This window comes from Mus caroli, unplaced genomic scaffold (genome assembly GCF_978045245.1).
Source record: "Mus caroli unplaced genomic scaffold, Mus_caroli_1 scaffold_2, whole genome shotgun sequence".
In the NCBI taxonomy this organism is placed as follows: domain Eukaryota; kingdom Metazoa; phylum Chordata; class Mammalia; order Rodentia; family Muridae; genus Mus; species Mus caroli.
Genome location: NW_028227257.1, coordinates 144,168,667 through 144,194,597, shown reverse-complemented (window position 1 = coordinate 144,194,597; position 25,931 = coordinate 144,168,667). Strand labels below are relative to the sequence as shown.

The window sequence follows — 25,931 nt, the reverse complement described above, 5'->3', positions numbered from 1 at the left end:
AGCTAGGATTAGGGTCTTAAAGCCCATGGCCACAGTGACACACTTCCTCCAACAAGGTCACTTATACTCAAACAAGGCCACAATTCCAAATAGGCCATTCCCTGTGCCAAGCATATTCAAACCATTACATTCAACTTCCAGGCCCCTATAGGCTTGTTCAAACATATGAGTCTATGGGAGCTATGCCTAAACATAGCATAATAAGAAATATATTTAGTCCAACTTCAAAAGACCCCATAGTACAGCAGTCTCAAGAATCTTAAAAGTCCTCTGCTCAAAATCACTTCTGAAATATATATAATCACTTAACTGTTGTCCACAAAGCAAGGAAGAAAACCAGCTGGGGAAACTCCAAACTCTGCATCTCCATGTCAAAGCAATCTTCAGATTTCCAACTGCTTTTCGTCTTTGTTGACTACAACAAATTTCTTTCTCCTGAGATGATTTCACTCCCTACTAGCAGCTTTCCTCAGAAGATGTCTCATAGCTCTGACATCTCAAAATTTTGGGGTCTCCAAGGCAAAGTCAATGTTGCAGCTTCTTTTTCCTATGTCTGGCATCTACACATGATATTCTCGACTTCTCCAAAGGGCTTTAGTAACATCTTCAGCTCTTCTCTCTGTAGCACTCTAGGCTCTGGGTAACTCTATTCCATTGCTACTGCTGTTCTTGATGATCCTCCTATGGTACTGCAATCTCCAATTCACTATGGTCTTCTACTGCAACTAGGCTTCACCAATAGTCTCTCATAGGCTCTCTTCATGGTGTCAAGCCCCAACATTTTTGCATGAATTTAACCTTCACAGCCTTGAGCAGGCTAAGCAGACCTTGAACATTTACCATGACAGGTCTTATCAACCTGGACAGAGACATCTGTCTTGGCTACAGTTGCAAGTTCCCATGAGAACTTAACTGTTTTGGCTGCCTGTGCTGACCTTACTCTACAACATACTCCAGTTGAAGAAGGAGATGTGTTTTTGTGTTTTGTGATTAAACTTTGAGCCTTAATCAGAACCTTTGTCTTGGCTTCATTCTTCTCTTGCCCCTGCCCCACCTTTTCATTTCCATCCCCCCTTTCAGGTAAATCCATTTCACCCATGGCTTCTGGACAGCTACAGATGGTGCCTGAACAAGGGGCCTGAAAATAGGGGGGACCCACTGAGAAATGCTGTATTGGGTGTAACTCCACAGAAAACAGAAGAAAAGTGAAAGTATCCATGAAGCACAGTAAGCAACATACAGCATTAATGCTAGCACTAGCCATAAATTTTATCTTTTGGAGACTGTTGTTGCAGAAGGTGCATTCAAAGAGATACGATCTAGGTTGAGAAAGTGCTGACGCAACACTGACTTCATCTAGGTGTGGCAGCACAATGAGGCAGGGTAATAGTAAACAGGCCTTTGTCCACAGCCTAAAGGAGCTGCTTCAGGTGAGAGGAGCAGGGTTTAAGACTGTTACACAATCACAAGATACCATATAATTTAAAATTACATATTAATGGAGTCATTCTCTTATTCTTGTAATGATTTATAAAAATATAAACAATTAATGTTTTATAATTAATGTTTAGCTCAAGTAGATTTATTTTGTCCTTAATTCACAGAAGTATGAATGGTTAATATATAAAAGAAAGAATTTATTAAACAAGTTGAGGAGGAATTGGGGAAGTTAGAAAAGCAGGGCTGTGGGAGCAACTATCAGTAGCTACCGTTGTGCCTCCTCGCCCTTCTCTGGAAGAATTCCCAGAAGAAGAAGGAGATGAAGAGTTAGACCTTGAACATGAGAGAGAAACGGTTTCAGAAAATCAGTTGTACCCTGTCTGGAACATTTTAGCAAAAGAGAAGGAAAACAGATATAAGCTATTTCAGAACTCTTTTAGGGACAGGAAGAAACTGGGAGATGTCCTGCTTCCTCTCTGGCTCCTACTGGAGATATCCATAGTTCTGGTGAGGATGTCTTGGTCCCTTTGGGACATCAAGTTCTTTACCTCTCTGTCTATGGGTGTGCACCAATCTGTCCATATGTCTGTCAATTTATGTATGTTTTTGTTTTGTTGTTTGAATGATTGTTGTTCTGTGTTTCATGTTGGAAAAAATGGATAAAACTTTATCTACTGGATGTCTACCCTTTGATTTTGTTTAACTTGTTTAAACGGCACAGCAGAGACTTATAAGTTACCCTGCACTGTGGCTGGGAGTCAAGTACAACCTGAGATTCCCTGTTAGGGGCTGATTATCTACACAAGCCTATCTTAAAGGGGCCAAAAGATTTCAGCATCTTTTGTAAGTGAGCTGATAGCTGTTTTTTCCTAGAAAAATCTCTGTGATTGCATTGATTGGGTTCAGAAAGTGACAACATGCTTTTCTTTTGAAGTTACAGCTAGAAAAAGTAAGAAACTTTTGTCTGGTTTAAGTAAGTAAATATGTGTGGCCACTTCATTTTTGTTTATGACTCATTTTAAAGGTATAAACATGTTCTGCAAGTCTTGGTTATAGACTATTGGCTTATAAGTTAATGGGTATGATTAACAATTTGTAACATTGGTAACAGAAAGTTAGCTTTAAACTGGTAACTCAGGGTTGGAGTCATTCTCAACAAACCATAGCATGAGCTAACCCAGGAAAACAAGCCTCTAAAGATACTTCTAAATTGGGATAATATTTTATGTAATTCTTATCCTAGAAACTAGACTGATACAGGATAGTATTTAAAACAGTTTCTTTAATGAGGTATTAGAAGCTGAACTGTCATGCATTCATATATAAGTACTGGTAGCCAAACTTTGTAAAGTGAAAGTACTGCTTTTGGTACTGATTTTAAAGAAAATGGATTGCTTAAAACTGGTCTGAATGGGAAAGAGTGTGTTATAGAAGGTCAGCTAGCCAGAGACGGGTAAGAGTGATTGTGAGCTCCTATCAACCTAAGACAGAACATACATCAATGCTATGTATGTTTCCATGATGGGTAAGACATAATAATATTGACACTGACCTCGGACAGACATGTTGCCTGGCTACTCTATACACTAGACAGGATTAAGGAAAACAAGTAAATCTTGTGCCCCCATCCAGCAACTGGTACTGCTCATCTTTAAAAAAATGGGGGGAATTGTAACCTTTCTAGCCTTGAGGAGTCTAGGTAGACCTTAAAGATTTACCATGACTGGTCTTATCAACCTGGACAGAGACATTTGTCTTGGCTGCAGTTTCAGGTTCCCATGGGAACTTAGCTGTTTTGGCTGCCTGCACTGACCTTACTCTTCAACATACTCCAGCGAAGAAGGGGATGGGTTTTGTGTGTTTTTTTTTTCCTTTATAAACAACAAGCTTTTTATTAATCTTTGAGCCTTTATCAGAACCGTTGTCTTGGCTTCATTCTTCTCTCGCACCCCTACATTTTCATTTCCAGCCCCCCTTTCAGGTAAACCCAGTTTGCTCGTGGCTCATGAGCATTTCAGTCCTGGGCCATCAACTGCAACTGAGGCTGCACCTTCACCACTGCCTTCCCTGGCATCTCACAGTTCCAAGCATCAACTTCTCTCCATGATCCCTTCAGACCTTCAAAACTAGTACCATTTTGGTGACTTTTATACATTATGAAGCCCTTCTGTAGCATGAGGTACAACCTTGACTATCTCTGGAACCCAGCTTCTTTACCCTCTCAAAAAACACTTCCTGGATTTCACCTCAGTGATGCTGGTCTCTTCTTAATCACTGCCAATTTCTTAGCTCCAGCTAACTAACATCAATTGTCCCAGTAGTTCCTTCTATTTTTGACTGTTAATCCAGAGCCAATTGGCTGAACCTGTGGAGTTTTGCTTTTTGCTGGAGATGGAACATGTGTTCCTTGTTCTACTAGATTCTCACCAGCTTTCTGTTATTGCCTAAGATTTGTTGTTCTGGAATTGGCTCTGAAGAATGACTTTGAACTTGCAGACATGCACTGCTGTCTTCTAAATGCTAGGATCAAAGACATGTACCACCATACCTGGACTTAAGCTTTTCTGTACTTGGAATTTGCTTTATACCAGACTGACCTTGAACTCAGAGATCTGCTTGGCTCTGTCTCCTGAAATTAAAGATGTATACCACCATGTTTGGATGTAAACTTAGCTGGGAGGGATCTTGATCCACTCAATCTGTTTATCTCATTGAGTCAGCTCCATTTCACTTGCTGGTGACCCTTTATTACATGCATTTTATATTTTTCCTTTCCTTCATTTAAATGCTCTTCATAAAATTAAACCACAGAACATAATCTTTTCTAGTTTTTTTTGAGACTACCTTTATCAATGCAGTATATATATATATATATATATATATATATATATATATATATATATATATATATATATATATAATCTTTACCTTAGACTCAAGAAGAATATTCTGACAATGGCAAAAAGCAGCCACATTCTTCATATTCTCATCAAAATACCACAACCGTCTCTTGGCCACATATTAAAATTCTTCTCTGTAACAGTGAGAGCTAGGCTTCCACAGTTCAAATCACCCCTGAAACAAAGTATTCTATATTCCTACTAGTATATCCCACTTAAACCATTGCACTGCTTTCCAAATCCAAAGTCCCAAAGTTCAGATTCTTCCAAACAAACATGGTTAAGCCTATCTCAGAAATACCTCACTCTTGGTACCAACTAGTCTCAGTTTGAGTTTTACTGCTGTGAAAAGGTACCATGACTGAGCAATTCTTTAAAAGGACAACATTACATTGGAGCTGGCTTACAATTTCAGTCCATTATCATCAGGGTGGGACATAACAGCATTGTAGCAGACTTGGGACTGGAGATGCTGATAGATCTACGTCATCATCTGAAGGCCTCTAGGAGAAGACTGATTTGCAGGCAGCTAGGATGAGGGTCTAAAGGCCTATACACACAGTAATACATTTCCTTGAAAAGGTCACCCTTAATCCAACAAGGCTACACCTACAAATAGTGCCACTCCCTAGACCAAGCATATTTAAACTACCACAGACACCTTGACCAAGGCAACTTTCATAAAAGACAACATTTAATTGGGGCCAAAGTACAGGTTCATAGGTTCAGTCCATTATCATCAATGCAGGAGACATGGCAGCATTGAGGCAGGCATGACCCTAGAGGAGGTGAGAGTTCTAAATTTTCTGCCAAAAGCAAACAGAAGACTAGCTTTCTCAGGCAGCTAGGATGAATCTCTCAAAGCTCACTTCCATAGTGACACACTTCCTCCAACAAGACCATACTTACTTCAATAAGGCCACACTTTCTAATAGTGCTATTCCCTGCCCAAAGAATATTCAAACCAAAAGTGTTATAGCTGGGACTTGAGGCAGCACTATTCCGAGTTTTCTGAGAAATCACCAAATTGATTTCCCCAAATGGTTGTAGAAGTTTGCAAACCAACTAGCTATGTAGGTGTGTTCCTCTTGCTCTACATCTGTGACAGCATGTGCTATCATTTGAGTTTTTGAATTTAGGCATTCTGACTGGTGCAAGATAGAATCTAGAGTTGTTTTCATTTGCATTTCCCTGATGACTAGGGACTTTTAACTTTTCTTTAAGTGTATCTAGTCCATAGGATGTTCCTCTGTTGAGAATTCTGTTTAGCTCTGTACCCCATTTTTCAACTGGGTTATTTGGGCTATTGGTGTCAAGCTTCTTGAGTTCTTTATAATTTTTAGATATTAGCCCTCTGGCATATGTAGGGTTGGCTAAGGTTCTTTCCAAATTTGTAGAATGTCTTTTTGTCCTACTGTCACTGTCTTTTGCCATATAGTAGATAAAGTGGTTCCATTTATTGAGTGTTGATGTTAGACCCTTAACCATTAGGTTGTACCAATGAGTTCAAGGCAATTCTCTACTTTCTGTTCTATCATATTTAGTATATCCAATTTTAAGTTGAGGTCTGTGATGCAACTGGACTTGCATATGGTGCAGGGTGATAGATATGGATCTATTTGCATTTTTCTACATGCAGGCATCCAATTAGATCAGTACCATTTGTTGAAGATGCTTCTTTCCCCCATTGTATGTTTTTGCCTTCTTTGTCAAATTCAGGAGCCCATAATGTATAGGTTTATTTTGGGGTCTTCAATTTTATTCCATTCATCAATCTGTCTGTTACTATAGCAGTGCCATGCAGTTTTCATTACTATTGCTCTATAGTACAGCTTGAGGTCAGGTATGGTGCTACCTCTGGAAGTTTTTTTTTTTTTAATATTGTTTATGGTTGTTTTAGCTATCAAGTTGAGAATTGTTCTGTCAAGGTCTGTAAAGTAGTGTGTTAGAATTTTGATGGGAATTGCTTTTGTATCCTGAGCTTTTGTCCCCACCGGCAAGAACACACTCGGGACAACCGGAATCTTCTGCAGCAAAAGCTTTATTGCTTCTTCAAGAGGGAAGACCCTGAACCCAGAAAATGGCGTCGCTTATATACCCCTCAGCCATGGCGTTTCAGCACCTGATATGGCGTGTCAGCTCCTGATTTGTTGCTCGCCCATCACCCCACTACTACGCCCCGAAATGGGCAGTGACTAGGAGTGAGTTCACTCTCACACCTGTGTACAAGGCTTGTTTACTAGTTAGGCACAGCGGAGGCCAGTGCCATCTTATAATGGCGATTGCTCATGGCTCACGATTGCTTGCGGCACGGCTCTCCACATCTCCCTCTTTTTATTTTATTAAAATGAGGCTGGACTAGGTCTGTGTAGTCATGTCCATCCATTATGGCTCCTGTCTTAGGTCGTTCCTCCAATGTCACAGCCTTTCCTGTCATAGGGTAACCCTATCACCACCGGGCCCGTGTCTTAGGTTGATCTGTGCATGAGGAAAGTTGCCTGTCCCTGGATACCGCAGTACTATGTGACAGTAACTACTAAATGACCTAGGGCGAACTCTACAAAAGAGGCCAGCCACCAATGTCAACTGATTTTTGAGCATAGATAGCCAGATTTTGGGGGAGGCCCCTTGCTCAATGGCAGCAAGTGCTTGAGCTATCACAACCTTGTCATTTGTTTGTTGGGTTCTGAGCTTGCAAACCAACCAGAGCATGAACACAAGTCCACAGCAGGTGGCAACACCAAAAAATCCCACCCCCACCCATTCCTTAAAATAAGAAAATGCAGATGAAATCCAGGAGGAGAGGCCCTCTGTCAATGACAGGTCTACTCGTGTTGAGTTGATCTTTAAAACTGCCACCCTCAGGGCCTCAAGAGTCTCATCGAATCCCTCAGACCAATTTCCTGCAAGATACAAGGAAAGCTGTCTAGACAGATTAGCTGCATAAGTAAAATTTTCATATTGGACACTGGTAATACACAGAGCGCCCAATTTTCTTTCACAACCCAACTGGGCCATCTGGTATAGAATGCCTATCTGTTCCTCCGCCAGGTCAAGGCGCTGATTCGAAATCATCAGTCCTCCCTTTAACTTGGTACTAGCAGAAGTTTGGACAGTGATGGCATCAGTCAGATCTGCTGAAAGCTGATTTAATTTTGTGCCTGATTGAACCGTACTAGCTATAGCGTACCCTGCAGCTGTAGCAGCAGCTGCACTGGCTGAAATTGCTAGGATTATGGCAGCAGTAATGCCAAAATCTCTTTTTTGTCTAAACAGGGATAAGGTGGAGGGTGTTTCCACCGGAACAGGGATCCAACGTGGGATCTGGGCCACCATGGCATGGGTGTTCTTTGTTACATCCCAACATTGAGAAATACAACAAGAATCATTGGAACAGACTTCAAATGAATCATTTTAAAGAATAAACAAGAAAGGGGGGGGGGTAAACACAGACTGGGGTAGATGGATAATTAATCTGGTTTACCAAAGTTTTATTGAACCAGTGATCTCTACACTGATATTAGTATATCCATAAGAGTCCTGGGAGGCAGCATGTATTCCCCAATACTGAGCAAATCTTGAGATGCCAGTAAAAGAAGCCTTTCCAACTGCTCCTCCCTGGATAAAGATCAAAGGATTGAGTTCTGTACAACTGCCATTGACTCCACAAAGCACCCACTTGTGAAAGGGATACATTCTAAAGTCCTGTATGTAAAGTCCCTTTTTTATAACAAATTCCTTCTCTGGGTCAGCCATCATGTTGGGAGAAAAGGAAAAGGTTTTACTCTGATCTGCCCAACGAGTGATGGAGGATTGACAATCAGACCAAGGCAGGATCAGCCCTTCATCTTCCAAGCTACAATGAGGGGCTATTTTTCTTTGGGGGGGGGACATTCTTTGTCTGAAAAGTTAGGTGGTAGAAATGTACCATTAACCCAAATTGCCTTCTGCCAGAAGGTCCGATTTATAAAGGTTATATCTGTGTTGGAAATATCTTGGGTTGTGCTCACCCAACCTCCTCGGTGCTCATTAATCTTCCCCAAAGCTCAGGCTGTGAGGTTGATACATTTTCCTGGTCCATTAATTTGAAAACATAAAGAACCCTGTTCTAATAAAGAGCGATTTTCTCCTAATGGTGCTCGGGTAGGACCATAGGGTAGATATGGTAAATCTAATGTTTTATTAGTAGTAAAGAATTTTGGAAAAACTATAGCATCATGGCGAGCTGGCATTGGCTTAGGGAAAGTCGAGAGAATGGCCCATCTCTGTTCGCCCCTCATACTAGTAACCTGAGACAAATTTAGCATTGTCAGAATCAGGAGCAGTCCTCGAGAGGTCAGCATCTTCCACACCATCCTTGATTACTATCTTGCGGGAGAGTCGTTCCGGCAGCCAAAATGGGTTGTCTTCACTCTGTGGAAAAACACAAACAGCTCCCCTGGATCTTATCAAAATAGGATCTGGGCCTTTCCACAGACCAGTTAAGACATCCTTCCATTTGACCATTTCTTTTGGTCTATCAGGGTCTGAGCTATGTCGATCAGCTGCAGAGCGACCTTGCTCATGAAGATTCAAAAAATTAAGTGTAAAGAGTGCCATAGATACAGATACTCTTGGCACTAAGGGCAGAGTCTCATCAACTCCCCCCTTTTGTTTTATAAAATAAGACTTGAGTGAACGGTGGGCACGTTCCACAATGCCTTGTCCTTGAGGATTATAAGGAAGGCCAGTCAAGTGAGTGACATCCGTTTGATGACAAAATTGCTGAAATTTAGTAGAGGTATATGCTGGCCCATTATCAGTTTTAAGAATTGTGGGCTTGCCCCAAGCACTCCACGCTTCTAAATAGTGCTGTATAACATGAGAGGCTTTCTCACCCATTAAAGGTGTAGCAAACATAACACCAGAGCAGGTGTCAATGGAAACATGTAAATATTGATTTTTTCCAAAGGAGGAAATATGAGTGACATCCATTTGCCAGACCTGTAACGTCCTGATGCCTCGGGGGGTTACCCCTACATGAGGAGTAGGCAGAAATTGACAACAGTTTTGACATTGGGTGACAATGTCATGAGCTTCTTTCCTGGTTAAAGTGAAACGGCGGCGTAATGTTTCAGTCATCACGTGGAAGCATTTATGAAACTCCCTTGCAGCCTCTGCCTGCGAGGACAGGGCAGCAGCCACAATTCTAGTGGCTTTGTCTGTCAAGTCATTTCCATGAGACATGGGGCCAGGAAGGCCAGAATGAGCCCTGACATGAATAATATACACAAGATTTCTTCTATGTAACAGGGCTGACTGAATTTGCTGAAAAATGTGAGCAAGCTTGCTAGAGGGTCTAATTAAGCCAGCAACTTCAAGCATATTAACTGCATTAACTACATATAAGGAATCAGATACAATATTGAGCGGTCCCGGGAAAGTTTCAAGGACCTCTAGAACTACCAAACACTCTACAACCTTGGGTGATGTCTCATTATATTGTTTAGATGTTACTTGGCCATTTACTACATATGCACCTATACCAGATTTGGATCCATCTGTATACACTACTACCCCATCCAGAAGTGGGTGTTTGGCTGTTATTATTGGAAACACTATGGCTTGGCTTACGGCGAACTGTAAAATTGGATGTTTTGGATAATGATTATCAATTTGTCTTGAGTAAGAGGCAACCAAGACTGCCCAATCGTTAGTTGTTGCTGCCAGGGTTTGAATTTGAGCAGAAGTATAAGGCACAATTAGCATATGAGGTTCTTTCCCAAAATGGGTAATGGCTGCTTTTATCTCCCTAAGTGCAAGTTGAGCAACTGCATTAGGATACCACTCAATGATTTTTGCAGGGGAAGCATTAGGATGGACCCACAATAAGGGACCATTTTGCCATAAGACTGCTGTTGATAACTGTGCAGTTTTTAATATGCACAATTCAAATGACTTTGACTCATCAGTGTGTTGTAATTGAGCATCTTGTAAGGCCTTTTCTATCGTTTGTAAAGCTTGACATGCAGCTGGGGTAAGTGCTCTGTGGGAGGAGATGTGGGTATCTCCCTCTAATATGTCAAATAAGGGCTTTAATTCTGCTGATGGAATTTTCAAAAATGGTCTTAGCCAATTAATATCTCCTAGCAATTTTTGGAAATCATTCAAGGTATGTAGTTGATCTTTGCAAATCTCTAATTTTTTAGGAATAATTTTGTCAGGATAAGTGAGTGACCCTAGGAAGGCTCCCATTCGAGCAACTTGCACCTTTTCGGTAGCCACCTGCAATCCCCATTGCCCTAACGTTTTTATTAATATAGGGTATGCATCTTGCAATAACTGTGAATTTTTATGGCAAATCAAAATGTCATCCATATAAATTATCACCTATAATGATGGAAAATGCTCTCTAACTGACTTAAGTGCCAATTGCACATACAGTTGACACATGGTGGGACTATTCGCCATCCCCTGAGGTAGGACCTTCCATTGGTATCTTTGATCTGGCTCTAAATGATTAATGTCTGGGATGGTAAATGCAAATCTTTGCCTATCTTGAGGGCATAAAGGTATAGAGAAAAAGCAATCTTTAATATCTATAATTATAATTTCCCAATTTTTGGGTAAGGCAGAAAGCAATGGTAGCCCTCACTGAACTGGTCCAAATAGATGCATTTGTGCATTAATTGCTCAAAGATCATGTAATAAGCGCCATTTGCCAGATTTTTTCTTAATTACGAAAATAGGTGTATTCCAGGGTGGGGTAGAGGGCTCAAAATGACCCAAGCGTAGCTGTTCAGAAATTAGTTTTGTGGCTGCTTCTAATTTTTCAGAGGAGAGAGGCCATTGAGGAACCCATACAACTTCCTCTGTAAGCCATGGTATGGTCATGGAGCCCTCAATGGCCCCTAGGAAAAACCCAAACCTTGTCTCCCATTATTACCTTCTTGAGGGATAGGTTCAAGTCTACCCTGCTCTCCTTTCCCTAATCCCCTTCCTTCTTTATAGCTCATTTTCTTCATCATTTGAACAGCTTGTGGTGAGTATTCATTAGTCAAGGTCAGTCCTAGTGCCTATAAGATGTCTCTCCCCCAGAGATTTACTGGGAGTGGTAAAACATAGGGAGTAAATCGTCCCATTTGACCTTCAGGCTCTGTCCAGCTCAAAGAAAGGGAACTAACAGTGGGACAGTACTGATAACCTAAACCTTGCAAAGAACGTGATGACTGAGTAACAGGCCAGGCTTTTGGCCACCATCAGGAAGAAAGGATACTTTTATCTGCTCCTGTGTCTAAAATCCCTTTAAATTGTTTCCCTTCTATAACTAATTCTAAGAATGGCCTGGAGTCAAGAGGCATTACTAAGTAAGCAGAATCATTTCCAGTAGAACCAATCCCTCTTGTAGCTTGAGGGACACCAGAGGAGGGAAAACAGTCATGTAGGCTTGGCAAGAGTATTAACTGAGCTATTCTATCCCCTTGTGAAATAGAAAAGACACGCTGAGGACAGAGAACTTGAAGTTCCCTTTCATAGTCTTGATCTACGACTCCAGGGTGAACAATAAGACCTTGTAAGGTAAGGGAGGCCCGGCCCAATATTAGGCCGACACTCCTGGATGGCAGAGGTCCTTTATAGTCAGTAGGAATAGGCTGTATCCCCATTTGGGACATTAGCATGAATCGGGTGGTGGCACGGAGGTCCAACCCAGCTGATCCTTCTGTTGCCCTGCGGACTGTGGGGTCCACCTTTTGCCTGTCGGGGTCCCATATGTTTTCGGGCCCTGAGACCTGGGGGCCCTGTACTGGTTTTTTGGAATGGCCTCATTATCTACTGCTGGAGGGAATCCTGGCTGCAGGGGCCTGCCTCGAATGTCCCTGACTGAACGACAATCTCTAGCCCAATGATATCCTTTCCCACATTTATACACAGTCCTGGCACTCTCCTTTTGACAAGGGCTCTACAGTCCTTTTTTAAGAGTCCTGGTTTGCCACAATTATAGCAGAGTTTGAGCTCGTCCGTGTCAGGGTGTTTTTGCCCTTGTAGAATGGCAGCTGCTAAACCGGCATTAGTGAGTGGCCCTCCAAGCTCACGGCAAACCTTCAACTAGTCCTGCAATCCCTTGCTCTTTCTAGGTGTAATAGCTGCCCTGCATTCCTGGGTAGCCTGTTCATAGACTAACTGTTCAATTAAATGCATAGCTGTCTCTGGGTCCCCAAAAATTCTCCCTGCCGCTTCTGTCATTCTAGCCACAAAGTCTGAGAACAACTCCTGGGCACCCTGAGTAATCTTTGTTAAATGCCCACTTGCCTCTCCCTTCTTAGAGAGTGCCTTCCATGCCTTAACGGCAGCAGCTGAGATCTGGGCGTACGCTCCCCAATGGTATTTTGTCTGGTTATTAGTGTGTTGTCCCTGACCTGTAAGCAACTCAAAAGTCCATGTTCCTTGGTCCCCTTCAACATTGGCATTGGCCCTTGCTTGTGCTTGGCAGGAGTCTTGCCACAAAGCTTTCCATTCTAAGTACATTCCCATGTTAGGAGATGCAGCTTTTACTACGGTCATCCAATCGCCAGCGGTCATTGCCAGAGTTGCAAGCCTTTCGACTTGGGCCACAGTAAAGTTGCCATTGACTCCATAGTTACGGACTGACTCTGCAAGTTCTTTAATTTGTATATACTCCACTGGGGTGTGAATGCGTCTGCCATCGGCGCCTTCAAAGACTGGGAATGCTTGCTTCACTTTTCTCTGTTCCTCTTTTGAAATGAATGAATCTGAATGATACCTCTGCACATAGGGCGGAGGTGTACTAGGACCCAGAGGTTGCGGACTCGAAGACCGCACAGCGATTTGACATTTGTCTCTAGCTACTTTTGCTTTCTTTATGTTATTCTGTGACTGATTCGCTCGTCTTTCATCTGGCTGTTACTTTTCTCCCTCATAGCCTGCTGCTTCTTCCTCTAAGTCTGTTTCCTCAGAGCTAAGTTCCTTATCCGATCCTGAGCTACTGACAGCTAGTGCCTTGAACTCATCTAATGGTGGGTAGAGGCTCCTTTCCTTATGTGCCTCTCCAGCTTGATCTTTCGTTTTCTCTCCCTTTCCATCCCTTTTTCTAATCTCTCCCAAGGCATTTTTTCCTTTATATCTCTTTTCCTTGGGCTCAAGGCCCGTGGAAAGGCCTATATTCTTCAGTGCACCTTGTTTCTTCTCAAATTTTACTCTCTCTCCCCTCTCTGCCTCTGATAGACTGTCTTGAATTTCGTCCAAAACTTTCTGCCCTGCTTCTACCATTTGCTGACAATCCTCATCTGTTAAGCACGATCTCACCAATTTCCACAACGCATGATCCCTGCTTTAAGTTTGCCGTTCTGCTGTTCCCTAACTAGATCTCCTTTCAGTTTGTTCCATGAGGCGACAGTTAACGACCCTGAGCAAGCATACCATGGTGCCACATGGTCTATCTCCCTGACAAATCCCTCTATAGTCTTAGTGGCGATTTTCAGGCCACACTGCTTCAAGACCGACCGTAATGCCACTACTACAGAGTGGGAGATTCCCATACTGCCACTGTCCAGGCCTTACTGTGACTGAGACTGGTCGCTGTCCAGGCCTGACACAATACTGGTCGCTGTCCAGGCCTGACCGCGACTGAGAATCAGTCAGCAGTTCCAGTGGTGGAAGCAAAACGAAACTGAAAGGGAAAGTACAATCGCCGTGCAAACAATGGAAAGGGCATCTAACTCTGGAGAAATTTCAAGACTGTACGTACCTTACAGAGCCTTACGTGTCCTGCAGTTCTGGTTCTGCCACGTGAACGGGGGATCTCCCTTGCTCCGGTGTGATGGTAGTTCCTGGGTCTTCGGCGCCACTTATCCCGAGCTTTTGTCCCCGCTGGCAAGAACACACTCGGGACAACCGGAATCTTCTGCAGCAAAAGCTTTATTGCTTCTTCAAGAGGGAAGACCCCGAACCCAGAAAATGGAGTTGCTTATATAGCCCTCAGCCATGGCATTTCAGCACCTGATATGGCGTGTCAGCGCCTGATTTGTTGCTCGCCCATCACCCCACTACTACGCCCCGAGATGGGCAGTGACTAGGAGTGAGTTCACTCTCATACCTGTGTACAAGGCTTGCTTACTAGTTAGGCACAGCGGAGGCCAGTGCCATCTTATAATGGCGATTGCTCGCGGCATGGCTCTCCACACTTTTGGTAAGGTGCATTATGTTAATAATAAAGATCCATGCCCATGGAACATCTATTCATATTCTGATTTCTTCCTCAATTTTCTTCTTCAGCAACTTGAAGTTCTTGTCATATAGTTCTTTCACTTGGATTGATAGTTACACCAAGAGATTTTATACTATTTGTGGCTATTATGAAAGATACTGTGTCTCTAATTTTTTTCTGAGCCCATTTATCCTGTCTATGTAGGAGGGCTACTGGTATCCTTGAACAAATTTTGTATCCAGCCAGGTTGCTGAAGGTGTTTATCAGCTGTAGGAGTTCTTTGATCAAAATCTTGAGGTCTGTAGACAGTGACACTTTAATAGTCTGGTAGACTTCTGCACTCAAACCATCTGGTCCTGTAATTTTTCTGTTAGGAGACGTTTCATGATTGCTCATATTTTCTTGGGGTTTTATAGAGCTGTTAAAGTAGTTTATCAGATGTGGATTTAACTTTGATAAATGATCTCCCTGTTTAGAAAATTTTACATTCAGTAAGATTTTCCAAATTTTTGTAGTACAGGCTTTTAAAAGTAGACCCAATGATTTTTTAATTTCCCCAGTGTCTATTGTTGTCTTCCTTTCCCTTTTTGATTTTATTTGGATACTGTCTCTGTCTTTTTTTAAGTTTGGTTAAGGGTGTGCCTATCTTACTCATTTTCTCAAAGAACCAGCTCTTGGTGTAGTTGATTCTTTGTATTGACTCTAACTGATTGAGGTTATTGCTGCTTTTCATTATTTCCTGCCTTCTACTCCTCTTTGGTGTGCTTGCTTTTTTTTTTTTTTTTTTTTTCTAGAGCTTTCATGTGTACATTAAAATTGTTCTTATGAGAACTCTCCAGTTTCTTTGTGGAACCACTTAGTGCTATGAAATTTCCTCTTAGCACTGCTTTCATTGTGCTGGATAGATTTGGGGATATTGTGCCCTCATTTTCATTGAATTCTACAGAGTCTTTAATTTCTTTCTTTATTTCCTGACCCAGAGATAATTGAGTAAAGAGTTGTTCAATTTCCATGAGTGTGTAGATTTTCGGGTAATTGTATTTATGTTGAATTTCACCTTTCATCAATGGTGGTTTAAGATGCTATTTCAACTTTTCTGTATCTGCTGAGGCTTGCTTTGTGACTATACAGTCAATTTTGGAGAAGGACCCATGAAGTGCTGAGAAGAAGATATATTTTGTGTGTGTGTATTTGGGTGAAATATTCTGTAGATACCTGTTATGCCCATTTAATTCTTAATGTCTGTTAGTTTCATCATTTCTCTGCTTAGTTTTTGTATGGATGACCTGTAAGTTGGTGAGAGTGAGGTGTTGGAATCTCCTGGTATTAATGTATGTTGTTCAGTGCATGATTTAAGCATTAGCAATATTTCTTTTACAAATGTGGGTGCCCTAGTGTTTGAGGCATAGATGTTCAGAATTGAGATATCATCTTGGTATGTATTTTCTTTGATGAGTATACTACACTGTGTCCTTTCCTGTCTTTCAAAAAATTTGGTTGATTGCCTGTTTTTTTTTTTTTTTTTTTTTTTTTGATACTAGAATAGTTATGCTGACTTCTTTCTTGAGTCTGTTTCCTTGAAATCTTTTTCCTGCCCTTTAACCTGAGGTTTGTTTCTTGTATGGAGCAGTATCATGGACCCTGATTTCACATCCATTCTGCTAACCTGTGTCTTTTTATTGGGGAATTAAGTCCATTTATGTTGAGAGATATTAATGACCAGTAACTGTTATTTCCTCTTGTTTTGATGCTTGAGCTGTGTGTGTGTGTGTGTGTGTGTGTGTGTGTGTGTGTGTGTGTGTGTGTGTGTGTACTTTGTTTTTGTTGATATGGAATCACTTATTTTTTTTGTGTTTTCTTGGATGTAGTTATCCTTTGGGGGTTGGAATTTTCCATTATTTTCTGTAGTGCTGGATATGTGCACAGATGTTGTTTGAATTTGGATTTGTCTTAAAATAACTTGTTTTCTCTATCAATGGTGACTGAGAATTTTTCTGGGTATAGTAGTCTAAGTTGGTCTCTGTTTTTTAAAGTTTGTAAGATATATTTCCATGTCTTCCTTGAGAAATAGGGTGTAATTCTGGTCTGCCTCTGTATATTACCTGTCCTTTTCCCCTTGCTGCTTTTAATACTTTCGGCTCTGTAGATTTTGTTTTGATTATTATGTGGAGAGAGGATTTTTTCTTTTCTGATCAAGTGTAATTTGTGGTCTAAGGCTTCTTGTATGTTTATAGGCATCTCTTTCTTTAGTTTAGAAATGTTTTCTTCTGTGATTTTGTTGAGAATATTTTCTGGGCCTTATAGTGGGGACTCTTCACCTTTTTAATTAATTAATTAACAACCCAACCCAGCCTGCTCATATGGTACTCCCTCCCACAATTCTTCATCCCATTCCTTCTACCTTTGTCCCGACAGGATGCTCCCTCTCCTACCAGGCTTACCTCCACCCTGGGGCCTGAAGCTTCTCAAGGACTCTGCACATCTTCTCCCACTGAGGTCAAACCAGGCAGTTCTCTGCTATATATGTGTTGGGGACCTTAATCAGTTCATGTATGTTGCCTGGTTTTTACCTTCTTCTATTCCTATTATTTTTAAGTCTTTTCGTGCTATCCCAGATTTCCTGGATATTTTGTGTCAGGGATTATTTAGATTTAACACTCTTTGATTGATATACCAATTTCATCTATTGTATCTTCTACACCTGAGACTTTCTCTTCCATTTCCGTATTCTGTTGCTGATGTTTGTATCTGTTGTTCCTGTTCTTTTCCCAAGGTTTTCAATCTGCAGAATTTCATCAGTTTGTGTTACCTTAATGCACTTACATCTGTTTTAATGTCTTGACCAGTTTCATTTATTTTCTTCACTGGTTTAATGGTATTATCCTGTGAATTCCTTTAAGGAATTCATTTTTTCCCTCTTTAAATACCTCTACTTGTTTGACGGTATTTTCCTGTATTAAATGTTTCCTCTTTACTTTTTTATTATTGGGTATTTCTTTCATTTACATTTCCAGTGCTATCCCAAAAGTCCCCCACACCCTCTCAAACCCACTCCCCCACCCACCCACTCCCACCTCTTGGCCCTGGCGTTCCCCTGTACTGAGGCATACACAACCAATGGGCCTCTCTTACCACTGATGCCCGCCCAGGCCATCTTCTGATACATATGCAGCTAGAGACATGAGCTCGGGGGTGGGGGGCGTACTGGTTAGTTCATATTGTTGTTCCACCTATAGGGTTGCAGATCCCCCCAGCTCCCTGGGTACTTCCTCTAGCTCCTCCATTGGGGACCCTATGGTCCATCTAATAGCTGACTGTGAGCAGCCACTTCTGTGTTTGCTAGGCTCCAGCATAGTCTCACAAGAGACAGCTATATCAGGGCCCTTTCAGCAAAATCTTGCTAGTGTATGCAAAAATGTTTCATCTTTAAATGACTATGATTTTTATAAGAATGGATTTAATGTCATATTCTTGTGATTTTGTTATTGTAGGGTATCAATGTTCTGAAGGCGACATATTGCCCTGGATTTTGTTGATTGTGTTTTTTAGCAGGCCCTTAGCCATGTGGATGGCTTTGGGCCCTGGATATTCCTGTTGTAATAGGTATTGGGAGAGGGGTTAACCTTGATAATCCTGATGTTACAGGACTCTGCTAGGTATCCTTTTGCTGTATTGCTCAGGATCCGCAGGTCTGTATGGTTCAGGATCCAAAGATCTGATGAAGGTGTGTGTGTGTGTGGGGGGGGGGGGTTATAGGATAATGGAGGTCCACTGGGGATAGCAAACTGCTCAGGGCATCTAGGGCTGCCCCAAAGGACTCAATAATTGGAAAAGATGAGTAGAGGAAGGGAAGCTAATCTGTATGGTTAATGATTTGCAGGTCTGATGAAGGTGGGTGGAGATGGCAGGAGAATCTAGGTCCACCAGGAATAGCAGCTGGATCAGGGCATGCCACAAAGAATTCAGCAAGCCCACCTTTCTTCTTGATACCAGACTTTTGTTCATTTCCAACATCTATTTGGTTATTGCATATAACTACCTCTTTAGTGAGTAGACTATCTTGGTAAAATTTAGTTGTTGATGGCTTCCTTGGAGGAGAATAACATTTTACCACTAGTATTGTAGAACCATCTATCTCATTCTTGATTTTAACTATTCTTTTCTCTTTTTTCCCTCTATTGATCAAACCATGTCTCCTTTCTTAATATCTTTCTGATTAAACTTAGTCATTAGTGCAGAATCCTCAGTTCTTTCAGGTCCATGAAGCACCTCATACAATTGGCATCCTTAAATTTTGCATAATTGAGAAATCCTTTAAAGAAAACTTCAGCACTGATTTATGTTTTCTGAAACTCATGTTTTCAGAGTTCTTTCTCTAGCCTAAGGGCTGTCATTAATATCATAGCATTGCATATTGTTGAGGATTACAAACACATTCTTGCTTCCTGGAATCATGCTGTTCCTGGTTAATATTGAGTCATTCACCTTGGCATGGAGAAAACTTCCCAAAGGAGGAACTTGAAGAAGAATATATACTTTATTATGCAAACAAGCTTTATGCCTAAGGCAACCATCAACACTTAAGGAGATCCATATCCTGCAGGCTCTGCTCCAGAGGTGAGAACCATGTCACATCAACCCATCCTTGACCATGTGGAACCAAATATATGTGTACTGATCCAACTGGTCTCTAGACACTTCTATTATACAGATGAAGAGATTAAACACCTGACTGTCCCTACCTTTCTGCCAACTTAACAAAAGAAGTGGCCATAGCATCATCCATACCAACATTCTTGAGATTTGGTGTTAAGGATGCAACAGGAATTGATGCCTCAGTCCTGATCCTCCAAGATAAAAATTATAGAGCTTTGTATCAGGCCAGCCTGATGATGACTTGTCACAGTTAGAAAAATCTATCTCACACCTTGAGGCCTGTCTCCTCTAACAGAAGTTGCCCACTGAAATAGATGCAGACTCACTTCCTGTTCTTTCAAGATGGCAATCTATGCCTTGCCCCAGGAGAACAATGCTACCAATGGTTTGTTCCCAACCATTCTGAGGACATCAAAGAATCAATGTGCATGGTATTTAAAAGATTGTAAGATAAAGAAAAAAAGAAACAATCTAAAAACAGACATAAATCTCTCTTTTCTCTTCTTAGTTGTTGTTGTTGTTGTTATTATTATTATTATTATTATTATTATTACTATTACTATTAATTATTTTACTCCTCCCCCCGGCCAACCACTGACTGTTCCACAACCCATACCTCCTCCCCACTCACCTGTTTCTACGTGGATGTCCACCGCCTCCCACCTACGCACCTGACCTCTAAATTCCCTGGGGTCTCCAGCCTCTTGAGGATTAGGTGCATCATCTCTGAATGAACACAGACCCAGCAGTCCATTACTGTATGTGTGTTGGGGGTCTCATATCATCTAGTGTATGCTGTTTGTTTGGTGGTCCAATGTTTGAGAGATCTCGGGGGTCCAGATTGAGACTTCTGGTCCTTCTCCTCAGCTTCTTTCAGAGTTCCCAAATTCAGTCACAGGGGTCAGCTGCTTCTGTCCATTGATTGGGTGCAAATATCTGCATCTGACTATTTCAGTTCCTTGTTGGGTCTTCTGGAATACGGTCATGCTAGGTCCATTTTTGTGAGTGTTCCATATCCTCTGTAATAGCGTCAGGCCTTGGGACCTCCCCTTAAGCTGGATCCCACTTTGGGCCTGTTACAGAACCTTCTTTTCCTCAGGATCCTCTCCATTTCCATCCCTGTAATTCTTTCAGAGAGGAACAATTATGGGTCAGAGATGTGTCTGTGGGATGACAAGTCCCTCCCTCAATTGATGGCTTGTCATCCTGCTGGAGGTGGGCTCTATATGTTCCCTCTACCTACTGTTGGGCACTTCATCTAAGGTCCCTCCATTTGAGTCCTGAGAGTCTCTCATCTCCTAGGTCTGTGGTGCACTCTGGAGGGTTCCCCCCAACCTCCTATCTCCCAAGGTTGCCTGTTTCCATTTTTTCTATTGTCCCTCAGGACTTCAGTCCTTTCCCCTCACCCAATACCAGATCAGGTTACCATCTACCCCCCTACTCCCCCCATACAATTTCTCTCCCAGGTCCCTCCCTCCCTCCCCACTTGTAATAGCTTTCTTCTCTCTCCCAAGTGGGACTGAGGTGTCCTCACCTGGGCACTTCATCTTGTTGATCTTTTTTTGAGTTGTGTGGACTGTATCTTGGGTATTCTGTACTTTTATTTTGACTAATATCTACTTATTAGTGAGTATATACCATGAATGTCCTTTTGGGTCTGAGTTACCTCACTCAGGATTTTGTTATTGTGGTGTGTTCCTTGTATGCAGCAAAATGCTGGATCTTGTTTGCCTATTCAGTCTGTTAGCTTATGTCTTTTTATAGGTGAATTGAGTCCATTAATATTAAGAGATATCAAAGAGAGAAGACTGTTGGTTCCTGGTATGTTTGTTTTTGTAGGTGACTTTATGTGCTTGTTGCTCTCTGCTTTTGGCTTTGTTGTGAGGTGCTTAATATCTTGTCCTTTGTTTGGCTACAGGTATCTTCCTTGTGTTGGAGTTTTCCTTCCAGAATCCTCTGTAGGGCTTGATTGGTAGATAGATCCTGTTTGAATTTGGTTTTGTCCTGGGATATTTTGGTTTCTCCATCTTTGTTGATTGAGTTTTGCTGGGAATAGTAGCCTGGGCTGGCATTTGTGTTCTCTTAGAGTCTGCATGACCTCTGATCAGGCTCTTCTGGCTTTCATAGTCTCTGTTGAGAAGTCTTGTATAATTTGTGGGAAATTGGTCTATGCACAGACAGGCTGATCTCCAGTTGAGCTGAGGTCTGAACCCTGGAAAGGGTGATAATTCACCTTCATGGCATGGTAGGCATTCCCTTATGCTCCTGGAACTCTGGCTCCTGCCTAGGCTACTGCTCCCCACAGCCCACACAAGAGAAGCATGGCTAGAAGTCGCGTGGGCAATGGCCCAAGCTTCTTACCTTCAGGCTAAATTCCTCCCCAGTTACCTAGCAACAGTAAAGACCATAAAAAGGGCTGTTCAGCCCCACCTTGCTCTCTTACTCTCTTACTTCTCACTCTCTTACTTCTTACTTCTCACTCTCACCCTCTCTCCTCTCTCTGTGTCTTCTCCTCTCCTCTCTCTTTGTCTGCTCCTCTCCTCTCCTCTCTCCCTCTTACTTTCTCTCTAGCCTTTTCTCTCAATCTCTCTCTTTTCTACCTTCTCTTTCCCCCGGTTTTCTATAATAAAACTAAAACCATAGAGAGTCTCTGCTCATCAAGATCTGCTGCACTCACTCTTGCCGGTGTTGGGAACCTCTCTTCCATCATCTCTCTCTCCCATAACCCCTGTGGCTTTAGCAAAGTAGCTCTGGGACTCCCAGGTAGGGCTGCCCCTCTGCCATCCCCAAAGAGTGGGTCAGAAGCTTAGATGCCCACCCGGGGAAGAGTGGAAAGTGTATGGCAGCTCTCCCATGCCTGACTGACCACAGAATAGGTGGAATTCTGGCGGGGTGTGGGTCTCCCTTTCCCCCTCTTCCCCTTGGGACCCACTTTTTAGTTCCCAACAGTAATTCTGATAGGTCTACCTTTGTATGTTAATCTGCCCTTTTCTCTTGCAGCTTTAATAGTCTTTCTTTGTTCTGTGTCTTTAGTGTTTTGATAGTTATGTCATTTTCTTTTCTGGTCCCATTTATTTGTTGTTCTATAAGCTTCTTGTACCTTTATGGCCATCTTTTTCCTTGGGCTGGGGAAGTTTTCTTCTATGATTTTGTTGAAGACATTTTCAGGTCCTTTGAGCAGGGAATCTTCATTCTCCTCTATTCCGATTATTCTTAGATTGAGTCTTTTCATTGTGTCCTGAATTTCCTAGATGCTTTGGGTTAGGAGTTTTTTTATGCTTTGAATTTTCTTTGACAGTTGTGTCAATCTCTTCTACCGTTTCTTCTACATCTGAGATTCTCTCTTATCTCTTGTATTCTGTTGGTAATACTTACATCTGTAATTCCTGACCTCTTTCCTAGGTTTTCCGTTTCTAGGTTTGCTTACACTTCTGTTTTCTTTATTGTTTCTACTTCCACTTCTAGGTCTTGGATCACTTTATTCAATTCCTTCACCTGTTTACCTGTGTTTTCCTGTATTTCTTTCACTGAGTTATTGATATCCTCCTTAAAGGACTCTATTATATTCATGAGATAGGATTTTAGGACAGATTCATGATTTTCAGGTGTGTTGGTATATTCAGGGCTTGCTGTGGTGGGAGAACTGGGTTATGATGACTCCCATGCATTTTGGCTTCTCTCACTTAACTTTCTCATATGGATATTCCTGGTGTTTATTGTGTGGGTGACTGTCTGGAGTCTGCCTCTTTTGTCCTTGGGTTGTTTCAGGTCTCCAGGTAGACCTGCAGCCCTGCCTGTATCAGACCACCTGTGGAGCCTTCTAACTGAGGGCTCTTCACAGGGGCAGAGAAGCTGCTGATCTGTTGCCCTGGCTGCAGTAGATCTCCTGGGAGGCCTTCAGACTGTTGGGTCTTCAATGGAGCAGTCAAGTTGTTGTCCAAGTGCCCTGAGTGCAGCTGATTCTCAACTGCTGAGTGCAGTGGGTCCTCTAGAATTGGTTTGGGATATGGTGTCTTCAAGGACCATGCTAGGAATTTGCCTCAGCAGCAAGGACTGGGCAGAAGGTGTGGAAGGAACAGAAGGGGAGTGGTTTTGGGAGGGCAGGGATTTTGGTGGCTGATCAGTCCCGAGACCACTAGGCTCCCAACAGCAGCTCTGGGACTTGGGAGGGTGGAGTGGGGTTGGGATTCTATACCAACTGCACTGAGTGCAGTAGATCCTCTAAAATGGATCAGGATATCCATAAATCTCTTTTTAATTGGTTTCCATTGCTCAATACCCTTCTCTCCATATCAACAGGTACATTAATTTTACTATTTCTTGCTCTAATTTGTGGAACCTACATTCTCAGCACCCTTATAAAGTTTGTCAAGGAACAAATGCCCATGGCCCAACTCATGATATTAAAATCTCAATTTCAACCCCATAAACCCTAATCAAAGATATGAGATGGAACCCAACTCAAGGGGAGAATGACAAGTCTGACTGAAACCTACTCCATTTTATAGCAAGGCCTAGGTTTCAATTTCTCAAAAAAGTGGGCCTGGCTTCTTGGGAAAAACTAAATACAGGAAGTCATTACTCAGCAATAGCCCTGACATTTACCCAAGAAAGATAGCCAGCCCCAAAACTGAGACTGTTCCTTAGAATCCCTCTAAGGCCTGACCAAAAATGGCAAAACTAATGTAACAACCATTTAGAAATGTACTAATGAAAGCATTGCTTATTTGGCCTATCATATTAAAAATGACCTACTCATCCCTAAAATTCCTCTAGCTGCACTTAAAAGGAGCCTGCAAGATCATCCCAGAGTTGCCATTTTATATAAATGATTGTTACCTGCATGTTGTTTGTTTCTGCAAAATAAACACTGTTTTGCCTACTATTAATTCTGGGGTCTTCCATCAGTGACTCTTTTTTAAGTTGATTCTTTGTATTGGTCTCTTTATTGCTATTTTGTTGGTTTCAGCCCTCAATTTGACTATTTTCTGCTGTTAATCCTCTTGTCTTTGCTGCTTTTTGTTCAAGATCTTTCAGGTGTGTTGTTAAGTTGCTAGTATGAGACTTCTTTGACTTCATAATTAAGGCATTTAGTTCTATTAGCTTTCCATTTAGTGCTGCTTTCATTGTGTTCCATAAGTTTGGGTATGACATCTAGAAGTGGTGGGCAAGTGGGTATAGAGAAGGCATAGAGTGGAGAACTTTGTCTGCCAGGCAACCTATTTGTACTTATACAAATCTCCCAGGTTTTATTAGAGGGTTGGGTCTATGCCCTTTTGGGGGCCAGACCAGAGTAAGTAAGAGGGCACAGGACTTGGAATATGGTGGGAGGAAATTAAGATAGTGGGGGAAATGTGGGGAAAAGGGAGCCTATCTGAGTTTATTCAGTTTTTGAGGTCTCTAGTAAATCTGGGAATCTCTACCCCAGGCTGGAGTCTGGTGTAGCACAGAATATCTGTTGGTTGTGTGCTATTACATAGCTTAGACTAGGAGGGCGGGGCTGGTTTTGTAGCAGGATTCTGTGAGCTTTTTGTTTTGTGTGTTAGCATGCTTCCAGGGAAGCAGGGAGAGGGTAGTTCTCTGGTGGTTTCAGACCTCTAGTTTTCTTAGGTGGCAATGGACCCCTAGAGATACAGGCAAAGCTGGTAGTCACTGATAGCCATAGGCCTGATTGTCATCAGTGGCAGAAGGCACAGGGATGCAAGCATATTTGTAGCTGGAGGAATGGAGTAAAGATCTACAATTATAGGTGGGTATATGGACCAGAAGATGGAGGACAGATGGTATAGGAAGTGCTTAAATCCTCAGAGATTTCCACAGGCACTCACTTACTGGCAGTTTGTAGGTCTCATGTGGTTGTCACAGGTGGCAACAGTCCTCCAGAGAAAAAGGCAAAGCTTTGGCATAGGGATCTGCATTGCCGTTAGGAGTGTGGACCAGAAAATGAAGCAGAGAGAAGACAGCTTTTTCTTGGTCTTTTAAAAGGAGGCAGAGAAGACTTTAACAGAACTCAACAAGTGTTGTGGCCTCTGCGTCTGCCCTTGTAATAGGACAAAGAACGTTGAGTCTGGAAAGAACTATAAGGCAACATGGGGAGATGGTGGCGATAACTCACCTAGCAATGTAGTATCTAAACAACCAAGCTGGATTACAAATGGTCAGCCTCAGCAAACTACAGGAGCAGCCAGTGGTGGATACATTAAATGTATAACTAATGATGCCAGAGAAGATGAGATGGAAGAGAACCTGACTCAAGTGGGCAGCATCCTAGGCAACCTAAAGAACATGGCTCTGGATATGGGCAATGAAATTGATGCTCAAAACCAGCAAATACAGAAGATCACAGAAAAGGCTGACACAAACAAGAATCATATAGACATTGCCAATACAAGAGCAAAGAAATTCATTGATAGCTAAAGCCCTGCTGTACTTCTTTACCTGTTAACTCAGTTCTCTAGCTCCGCTGAGTCATTTCTTATTCGGAGTTTGAGAGGCTGTGAGAAGGAGCGGAGGAGGAATGCCTCTTTACTTTCTTACTTTGTCTTTTGAGGGTAGGTTCTTGCTCAGGCTTCCTTACAGTCTTTCTCAGTCACTCTCATAGGCTTCTTTCCATACATCACCGTCTCTTCATCTCTTCATTTAGCTTCCTTTTGCGTTCAAGATTTGGAAGCATTGCTAAAGAGCCATGAAAGAGGCAGCTGTATAAGTAGCTTTTGTCATTATTGGTTGGT

At 42.1% G+C, this 25,931-nt stretch overlaps 1 protein-coding gene and 1 pseudogene across 2 annotated transcripts in view; both read left to right on the top strand.

The window, feature by feature from the left end:
• Positions 1–1,691: 1,691 nt before the first annotated feature.
• LOC110289640 (olfactory receptor 1J21-like) overlaps positions 1,692–25,931 on the top strand; it is a 33,295-nt gene continuing 9,055 nt past the window's right edge. Inside the window, exon 1 of one of the 2 annotated variants that reach the window (XM_029474611.1) lies at positions 1,692–1,947. The gene's annotated coding sequence lies outside the window, so the exon portion shown is untranslated. The remainder of the gene's footprint in view (positions 1,948–25,931) is intronic. The other variant, XM_029474610.2, reaches the window with a different exon arrangement.
• LOC147005937 (synaptosomal-associated protein 23 pseudogene) lies at positions 14,508–25,617 on the top strand (annotated as a pseudogene).